Consider the following 9,961-nt stretch of genomic DNA (forward strand, 5'->3'; position numbering starts at 1 on the left):
CAACGAGGCTAGTTCTTTAAACTATAAAGTATAAAACTTTAAACTATAAAATCTAAAGTTTTAGTGGCCAAACTCTAGTTGAGTTGACAACAATGTCCCTTGAACATCTACTGGACGAGTAGCCAAAGGTGCCAAACACTGAACATGAAATGATCAGTACTGCCTGGTTTCTCCCTGCAATAGATATATTATTTTCAGGAAGTTATAATCTCTCCTTACCTGTAAAGACCCTACATCCTTGTCCCTGCTGCTGGCCTCTGATCCATCTCCTCCCTGACTCTGCTCTTTCTGTTATGGCAATAAACATTAAAAATGTGGTAAGAAAAATTCTGAAATAGCATTAGGAAGAGTAAAAATTGCAGTAGAATTTAACCTCAAAATCACTTTAACCCATAGATACATATTTTTTTCTCAGCCACATATATTTTTTCACCTCTGCAGACCCTGCATGGTCAACATTACTGCTGGCCGCCGCCTCTGGTCCATCTCCTGCCTGACTCTGCTCTTTGTTATGGAAATAATCATTTAAAAAGTCTGAAAATCAAAATTCTGAGATAGAATTTGAAAGAGAAGCAGTAAAAATAGTTGTAAATTTAACCACTTTTATACCATAGATAGCCTATTCTTTTTTCTCCTCCCTGACTCTCCTCTTTTGGGACCAAAAGACTTAAATACATGGAGAGCAATTGTGAGCACATCTTCTGCCCAGAAATTAAAGAGGACTGGGTTTATTCCAAGAATAAATTAATTAGCAGTAATGTAACGGAGGCAACAGCATTTAAATTATTAACTAGCTTAACATATTGATATATTGCCACGTTTTACCTTGTCATCATTTAGCTAACAAGTCTAACATTGTTTACATCCAACAAGGTCACACAACTTACACGGTTTGTTTGGAAAGAACTGTGTAAAGTTTTTTGCTTCTTGCTAGCTCTGGCTGGTTTGCTAAACATTACTCCAGACGCACGTTCAGCACTGCTCAGCACAGCAGCACGTCTCCTGTGGAACACCTGCGTTAGCATGCGCTCATGGTCCATTCAAAGACAGCTCGGGAAAACACGTTACTGGATGCTAATAACGGGTTTAGCTGTTGTAACGGCTGAAAAAAGTGCGGGGGACAGAGGGGACAGATGTGGAAAGTGCGGGGGACATGTCCCATGCGTACCCCGCGTCCGTTACGCCCATGTGACCAACTACCTATCAGATCTGGGGTGGCCGCAGGGGTGGCCAATGAGATTTCAGGGGTGGCCCCGGCCACCCCAGGCCACCCCCTAAAATCGCCATTGGGAAGAAAAGGGAAAAGGAGAAACAAATTAAGACCTGACCATGAGGCTTAAATCTTTGGAGAGAAAGCATATGGAATGTAATGATACTAATACCTTAAATCAAATAGAAGAAACAAAACAAACATTAAACGATATCTATGAAAAACAGATAGAGAATAAAGCAAAGTTTATAAAACAGAGCTATTATGAAAACAGTCCAAAATCTAAAAAACTTCTGGCTTGGAGAATCAGAAGACAGCAGGTGGACAGACTGATAGCTAAAGTGAAGGATCCTGACAATAAGTTGTCATGAATCAGATGGCATACAAAACTCCTTTGAAAAGTATTATACAAAATTATATGCACAGCCACAAGCAGCAGAACTTGAAGAAGTGTCTAGGTTTCTGACATCTTTAGATTTACCATCTATTGGAACAAAGCAAAACAAAGTGTTAACCCAAGAAATAACAGAAAACGAAATAAATAAAGCAATATCAAGATTGAAGACAAATAAAATGCCAGGCGCTGATGGTTATCCATCAGAGTGGTATAAGTGCTTCAGAGCAATTTTAGTGCCAACTCTTAGAGATTGTTTTAATTATGTTCTTAAAGGAGGAGAGACTCCGCTATCCTGGAGACAGGCAGTCATCTCAATAATTCCTAAACCCGGTAAAGATAGACTCAGACTACTCTTTCTCTTTCAGTCTTTACCTGTGGAGATACCCGCTAAACAGTTGACTGAATGGAACAGATTAATCTCAAATTTTATTTGGGAAAAGAAAAGACCAAGAGTAAAGTTACAGACATTGCAGCTTCCTAAGGACAAAGGTGGGATGGCACTGCCATGCTTTGAAGATTATTACAGAGCTGCACAACTGCGCTCATTAGTCTGCTGGTGTGATCCAAACATCGAAGCAAAATGGAAAGATTTGGAGCAAACCCAAATAGATGAACCACTACCATCTATTCTCGGAGACAAGAACCTTCAAAAAAAAAGGCCTAGATAAACTTCCCAATTGGAGTACTGTCCCATTAAACATTTGGTATAAAAATGTAAAGATCAAAAATTTGAAGAATCAACAAAAATATTACGCTGGATTGCTTATGATTCAGATTTTGAAGCAGCTAAATTGGACAGTAAATTTAAGCAATGGATCCGCAGAGGGATCACGTCTCACTGCACTATTTCCAACAAGGGGGATCTGAAGACTTTTCAACAACTTATACAAAATTATAACCTGGTGAAGCAAGACTTCTACAGATATCTACAGTTAAGATCTTACTTTTACAAATATATTAAAAATCCTGAGGAGAGAGGAAAATGCCTGATTAATATTCTTGTTGATGTTATTAATGGCAAAACTAACAAAAAATGATTTCTCGAATCTACTCATCCCTGCAGCAAGAAAGAGGGCTCTCTACAATGTATGTTAAAACCAGATGGGAGAACGAGGCAAATGTAAAGTTAACTGAAGAGGAATGGTTAAATATATGTAAAACACGGTCCACTACCTCTATTTCGCATTTGTGGAGAGAATTTACTTGGAAAAATATTTTGAGGTTCTTTATCACCCCCAAAATTAAGCAATTACAAACCAATAAACCTGAGTATGGACAGTGTTGGAGATTGTGTGGCGCTAACTCTGCTGGGCGTTTCCATATATTCTGGGATTGTCCTGTTATCTCTTCCTATTGGATGGATGTTGTGACTGCAATTAGACTTATTATCACAACAGAGATCAATTTTACTTTTGACGTAATATATTTAGGAAATTTACCAGGTGGGCTCAATAAAGGGGAGAGATATTTATTGCAAATTTTATTGGCTGGTAGTAAAAAAGCAATCACTAAAAAATGGCTGAATAAAGAATCTCCAACAATCACTGAATGGAAAAATATAATTCAGGATATTCATAGTATGGAACAAATGACATTTTCTTTAAGATACGCCACCCAAAAGGGAGAAAAATATTGGAAAAACTGGATGTCATATTATAACCGGGAGTGATGTTGATGTTCCGGCTTTGGTTTACCTCAGCTGTGTTTACAAAGACCCGTTGTCCTTTTTTTTTTTTTTAATGTATTTTGATTAGTTTATCCATGTTATTTGTTTTCTGGATTTAACTGGTCATTAAGGACTCAAAAGAAAGGACCTGAAAGAAATATGGTCTTGTATGCCCTGATCCTGATGTAACCCACTTCATTTTCCGTTTATATATTGTTTACTACCTCTGTAAGCTTAATTTTACATGCTGGCAAACTCCCTGACTGTTATGATGACCCCATCTGTCTGTTGTTAAATGTTCAATTTTAGTTGTTTTTGTTTTTAAAAGCAAAAATTTAAAAATAAAGTTAAAAAAAGGCTGTGAAAAACACTATAGAGCAGTTTTCTTTGAAAAGTCATCATGAATTTTGTCAAAAAACCCCCGCCATAGTATGTTGATAAAAACTGCCATTTTTTCAACATGTGGTAAAAACATGCCATATGATCAAATAATGTAAAGTAGACTGTAAAAAACACCATAGAGCAGTTTTCTTTGAAAAAAATCATCACGAATTCTGTCCCAAAAAAATTTGATACTATAGTATGTCAAGAAAAAAAAGCCATTTTTTCAACATGTGGTAAAAACGTGCCATATGACGGACGCCTGTATAACTCATCGGGTTTAGCGTGCGACCCATGCGTTACAGCCCTTGGTTCAAATAAGCACAGTGTGGAGGTTTGACTGGTGTCACATTTATTTCCAGAAAACCGTGAAACTAAAAACGCAAACAGAATTTTCATTTACTTTTGACATTTCATCAAGTTAAAATATTAAAATTCACAATTATTACAATTCCAAATGATTGCAATATAAAAAGAAAAAATATACAAATAGCCCACCTCTCTTCGCCTACCAAGGGTGCACACTTGATTACGATCTGGTGCTGAATGACTGGCTTACGGTTGATCGTGGACAAAATTACATTCCATAACAACTTTTACACAAAGCAACCAAAAAATAAGTCAATTCCCACTCAGCTCAGTTCGATTACTTTCATTTAGTTCTGGTTTACTTCCTGCTTCCGACCGCAGCACAGTTGCACAGCGACACGAATGGCATGACATGAATGGCGTGTGACAAACTGGCGTGTGACGCCACTATTTATACCCTTTCTTCAATGGGCTGGACTACCTCGGAACATGAATAACAAAAAAAAAAAACACAACACAAATAGCCGCTCGGCCCAGCTGGCCACTTACACCATGTACAGAGGCTTGTCTCTGACGCAGCGGCCCGGGTTCGATTCCTGCCCGCGGCCCTTTGCTGCATGTCTCCCCTGTTTCCTGTCACTCTTCACTGCTACTATCACAATAAGTAGCACTAGAGTTCCCTATATCTCTCTACCTTACTGTAATGCCCTTAATGTTTTCTGTAAAGCGCTTTGAATTTTCTTAGATATGAAGGGTGCTATACAGATAAACTTGCCTTGCTTTGCCTTAAGGATGTCTGTGTAGGTTCTCATTCATCCAGGTCATGGTTATCCAAAGTTGTTTAAATCAATCCACTGGACTTTAAGAAAGTTCTTTGAAGACGTTTCACCTCTCATCCAAGAGGCTACTTCAGTTCTGGTGGTGGTTGGTGTTGCCTCAGCTTTTAAACCTCTGTGAGGTGTGTTCAGGGCTATTATAGCAACGACCAACACCAAGACTCGTCTGAATATTCAACGATGGTCGTTGTGAGTATCGGTGGGGGTCGTTGAAATGCACAGATGTCACTGAGCCCTCGTGTGCTAATGGTGGTCATTAGCATGAGTCTGCTGAGTAGTTCTTTTGGGGAGTTTTAAAAGGACCTGATTGTAAATCGGCAAAAGATGATGCCGCAGACCACCACCCCTGTTCAGAGATGCTTTCTCTACTTTGACATGGATGGCTTCTTTCACTCCTCTCTCAAACCATCTGTCCTCCCTGTCCAAAATCTGACCATTGGTCCTGAAACGAGTGTCCTTCTTCCTTAAGGTGAAGGAAGACTGCCGAATCCTGTCCTGACGAACTGGCTCTCCTGTGCTGGTTACCCCTATGTAGAGATCTGAGCATTCCTTGCTGCATTTAAGTGCATACACCAGGTTGCTCTTCTGGCTGTGTGATGTGGGGTCTTTTGGGTGGACCAGTCTTTGCCCTTTGCCTGAGGGTGTCATTTGGCTTAAAAAAGACAGGGATCTGGTGTTTGTTGAAAGTCCTCCTCAGTTTTTCAGACACACCAGACACATATGGGATCACTATATTGTTGCGCCTGCTCTTCTCTTCACTGGGTTGTTCTCCTTTCTGAATCTGAATCAACGAGACAGAGTTGCATGCAAGGTCGGTAATGAAATGGATTTGAGATGAACATATAGATCAAGTAAAGAGATTTTCCCTGACCGGGAATCGAACCCGGGCCGCGGCGGTGAGAGCACCGAATCCTAGCCACTAGACCACCAGGGAGCTGTTTTTAATCTCAGACTTGTGTGTTGGGATTTCTGGGCTAGTCACAGCTGATAAGCTGTATGTTCATGTACAACAGTTGCCAGCAGGGTTAACTTCATTTTTCTGTCATCTGTCTTCAGGGGTTAGACATGTTACAGGAGTGCAATGCCATCCTCGACCTGGAAGAATGAGCTGAAGTTTAGTTTGTTGCTTCCAGCTGTTTGAAGCAGTCTTTCCTCTGAGCCGATTGAATACCTGCAGCATCAGGATCCAGAGAGAGTGTCGCACACATTTACAGACACGAACAAACAGACATCTAACTGGAGTGTGATGCCATCCTAGGCTTTTAATGTAGATTTGTATGTTTTTGAAAGTATTTTTCCTGAAGTTTAAGCATGTTGCTTCCAGCTGTTTGTAGGAGTCTTTCCGGTGAGTTTATTGAATATCTGGAGCATCAAACAGCAGCAGGATTCATATGAGACAACTTCATTAATTACTTATTATTATCCTAAACATGGTGACAAGATTGATCCAGCTCACTCTCTCCATCATTGTAGGATATGTCTTAATGTGTTCTCTATGAGGTTGTAATCAAGTGGCTGATCAGTAGCTAAAGAGGAGTTCCCTGACCGGGAATCGAACCCGGGCCGCGGCGGTGAGAGCGCCGAATCCTAACCACTAGACAATCAGGGAGCCGTTCAGATGAGTCCAGCTGGTGTTTGGAATGTCTGGAATCTGACAGTATTTACGCTTGCGTGTAGTACACAATAGTTACCACTAGAGTTCCCTATATCTCTCTACCTTCACCTTACTGTAATGCCCTTAATGTTTTCTGTAAAGCGCTTTGAATTTTCTTAGATATGAAGGGTGCTATACAGATAAACTTGCCTTGCTTTGCCTTAAGGATGTCTGTGTAGGTTCTCATTCATCCAGGTCATGGTTATCCAAAGTTGTTTAAATCAATCCACTGGACTTTAAGAAAGTTCTTTGAAGACGTTTCACCTCTCATCCAAGAGGCTTCTTCAGTTCTGGTGGTGGTTGGTGTTGCCTCAGCTTTTAAACCTCTGTGAGGTGTGTTCAGGGCTATTATAGCAACGACCAATACCAAGACTCGTCTGAATATTCAACGATGGTCGTTGTGAGTATCGGTGGGGGTTGTTGAAATGCACAGATGTCACTGAGCCCTCGTGTGCTAATGGTGGTCATTAGCATGAGTCTGCTGAGTAGTTCTTTTGGGGAGTTTTAAAAGGACCTGATTGTAAATCGGCAAAAGATGATGTCGCAGACCACCACCCCTGTTCAGAGATGCTTTCTCTACTTTGACATGGATGGCTTCTTTCACTCCTCTCTCAAACCATCTGTCCTCCCTGTCCAAAATCTGATCATTGGTCCTGAAACGAGTGTCCTTCTTCCTTAAGGTGAAGGAAGACTGCCGAATCCTGTCCTGAGGAACTGGCTCTCCTGTGCTGGTTACCCCTATGTAGAGATCTGAGCATTCCTCGCTGCATTTAAGTGCATACACCAGGTTGCTCTTCTGGCTGTGTGATGTGGGGTCTTTTGGGTGGACCAGTCTTTGCCTGAGGGTGTCATTTGGCTTAAAAAAGACAGGGATCTGGTGTTTGTTGAAAGTCCTCCTCAGTTTTTCAGACACACCAGACACATATGGGATCACTATATTGTTGCGCCTGCTCTTCTTCTCTTCTGTCTTCACTGGGTTGTTCTCCTTTCTGAATCTGAATCAACGAGACAGAGTTGCATGCAAGGTCGGTAATGAAATGGATTTGAAATGAACATATAGATCAAGTAAAGAGATTTTCCCTGACCGGGAATCGAACCCAGGCCGCGGCGGTGAGAGCACCGAATCCTAGCCACTAGACCACCAGGGAGCTGCTTTTAATCTCAGACTTGTGTGTTGGGATTTCTGGGCTAGTCACAGCTGATAAGCTGTATGTTCATGTACAACAGTTGCCAGCAGGGTTAACTTCATTTTTCTGTCATCTGTCTTCAGGGGTTAGACATGTTACAGGAGTGCAATGCCATCCTCGACCTGGAAGAATGAGCTGAAGTTTAGTTTGTTGCTTCCAGCTGTTTGAAGCAGTCTTTCCTCTGAGTCGATTGAATACCTGCAGCATCAGGATCCAGAGAGAGTGTCGCACACATTTACAGACACGAACAAACAGACATCTAACTGGAGTGTGATGCCATCCTAGGCTTTTAATGTAGATTTGTATGTTTTTGAAAGTATTTTTCCTGAAGTTTAAGCATGTTGCTTCCAGCTGTTTGTAGGAGTCTTTCCGGTGAGTTTATTGAATATCTGGAGCATCAAACAGCAGCAGGATTCATATGAGACAACTTCATTAATTACTTATTATTATCCTAAACATGGTGACAAGATTGATCCAGCTCACTCTCTCCATCATTGTAGGATATGTCTTAATGTGTTCTCTATGAGGTTGTAATCAAGTGGCTGATCAGTAGCTAAAGAGGAGTTCCCTGACCGGGAATCGAACCCGGGCCGCGGCGGTGAGAGCGCCGAATCCTAACCACTAGACAATCAGGGAGCCGTTCAGATGAGTCCAGCTGGTGTTTGGAATGTCTGGAATCTGACAGTATTTACGCTTGCATGCAGTACACAATAGTTACCACTAGAGTTCCCTATATCTCTCTACCTTCACCTTACTGTAATGCCCTTAATCGTAAAGTGGAAGACAACCCCCTGTTTTAACTTGATTGATTGATTGATTGATTGATTGACTGATTGATTACAAGCTGTGAACATTACAAAGTTAAAACATGTGATTGCACAACAGCGGTTTGTGGTTTGGCTCAATAAAAAGGTAAATTCTTAAAGGGGCTAATAATTTTGACCCTGGTAGTTTTTGGTTGGTGCTGCACAGTGCAGTAGTAGTTAGCACTTCCGCCTTGCAGCAAGAAGATCTCCAGTTCAAATCCCGGGGTGGGCCTGGGATCTTTCTGCATGGAGTTTGCAAGTTCTCACTGTACATACATGGGTTTTCTCCAGGCACTCCGGCTTCCTCCCACAGTCCAAAAATATGCTGAGGTTAATTGATCACTCTAAATTGCCCGTAAGTGTGATTGTTCGTCTGTATATGTAGCCCTGCGACAGACTGGCAATCTGTTTTTGTTGAATAATTTGTTTCTGTGTGCAAAATAAAATAAAGGAAGCATCTAAAATAAAACTAGGATGTTTGGAAAAGCTGAGATAGAAATTCCTTGATGTGTTTAACAGCACTTGGGAATTTAAAAAAAAACTTAAAATTCATGAGGTGGCTAATAATTTTGTCATAAACTGTATTATACTTTAAAAAAATTATTTGAGTTGTTTATCACTACAAATCTTTAAATATGAAGAAAAAAATATTACAGATCAAATACTTGTTTGGAAAATTATTGAAATTGTTCCTAAAGAGAGCTGGGAGTGTCAGTGAAAGATATGTTTGAACTTGGAATGTGGTATGTCTCACAGTATTAATATTTTCCTAAAATACATTCCAAAAATGTTGCAATTTTGCAGTTCAGAGTGTGGGATGCTGGGAAATGGAGTGTTTGTCTACATTCAGACAGAAATAGGTACAGCTGCATGGCCTTAAAAAAATGTTGTAATGTTGCAGCTGTGGGCCTCATAGGGTTAAATGGATTGCAATACAGCGGTTATGGTGAATGTGACCGTTTCACAAAAAAAGTGACTAAGCTGCTAGTGTTTAAAGGCTATCACATCTTAATGTACTTATATTAACCCAATGTACATTTTAGTACCACTTTGGTTTGGTCACCTGAGGTGGTACCAATATCTGGTCTGGCCCATGGACTAAAAAGGCAAAAAGAAAATACTTAAAAAAACAAAACAAAAAAAAACATGCCATATGATGAAATAATGTAAAGTAGGCAGTGAAAAACACTATAGAGCAGTTTACTTTGAAAAGTCATCATGAATTTTGCCAAAAAAAAAACCCGCCATACTATACTATGTCGAAACAAAAATGCCATTTTTTTCAACATGTGGTAAAAACATGCCATATGATGAAATAATTTAAAGTAGGCATGACGTTTGTTTCCACATTTTGGATGACATACTAAACTATGACGTTTTTGTCACATTTTGGACACACTAAACTGTGACTTTTTTTCCCACATTTTGGACGACCTACTAAACTATGATGTTTTAGTGACATTTTTGATGACATACTGAACTTAAATAAATATGTATATATAATTTTGCAACAGT

At 40.1% G+C, this 9,961-nt stretch overlaps 4 non-coding genes across 4 annotated transcripts; all 4 read right to left on the minus strand.

Annotated features, from left to right (window-relative positions):
• Positions 1-5,661: 5,661 nt before the first annotated feature.
• trnae-cuc (transfer RNA glutamic acid (anticodon CUC)) lies at positions 5,662-5,733 on the minus strand. Its single transcript has one exon. It is a non-coding gene; the product is annotated as a tRNA-Glu (tRNA).
• Positions 5,734-6,336: 603 nt separating this feature from the next.
• trnae-cuc (transfer RNA glutamic acid (anticodon CUC)) lies at positions 6,337-6,408 on the minus strand. The gene has a single exon. It is a non-coding gene; the product is annotated as a tRNA-Glu (tRNA).
• Positions 6,409-7,529: 1,121 nt separating this feature from the next.
• On the minus strand, positions 7,530-7,601 carry trnae-cuc (transfer RNA glutamic acid (anticodon CUC)). Its single transcript has one exon. It is a non-coding gene; the product is annotated as a tRNA-Glu (tRNA).
• A 603-nt stretch (positions 7,602-8,204) lies between these two features.
• On the minus strand, positions 8,205-8,276 carry trnae-cuc (transfer RNA glutamic acid (anticodon CUC)). The gene has a single exon. It is a non-coding gene; the product is annotated as a tRNA-Glu (tRNA).
• Between the last annotated feature and the right edge of the window lie 1,685 nt (positions 8,277-9,961).

The sequence above is a fragment of the Acanthochromis polyacanthus genome, chromosome 13 (assembly GCF_021347895.1).
Source record: "Acanthochromis polyacanthus isolate Apoly-LR-REF ecotype Palm Island chromosome 13, KAUST_Apoly_ChrSc, whole genome shotgun sequence".
Classification (NCBI taxonomy): Eukaryota; Metazoa; Chordata; class Actinopteri; family Pomacentridae; genus Acanthochromis; species Acanthochromis polyacanthus.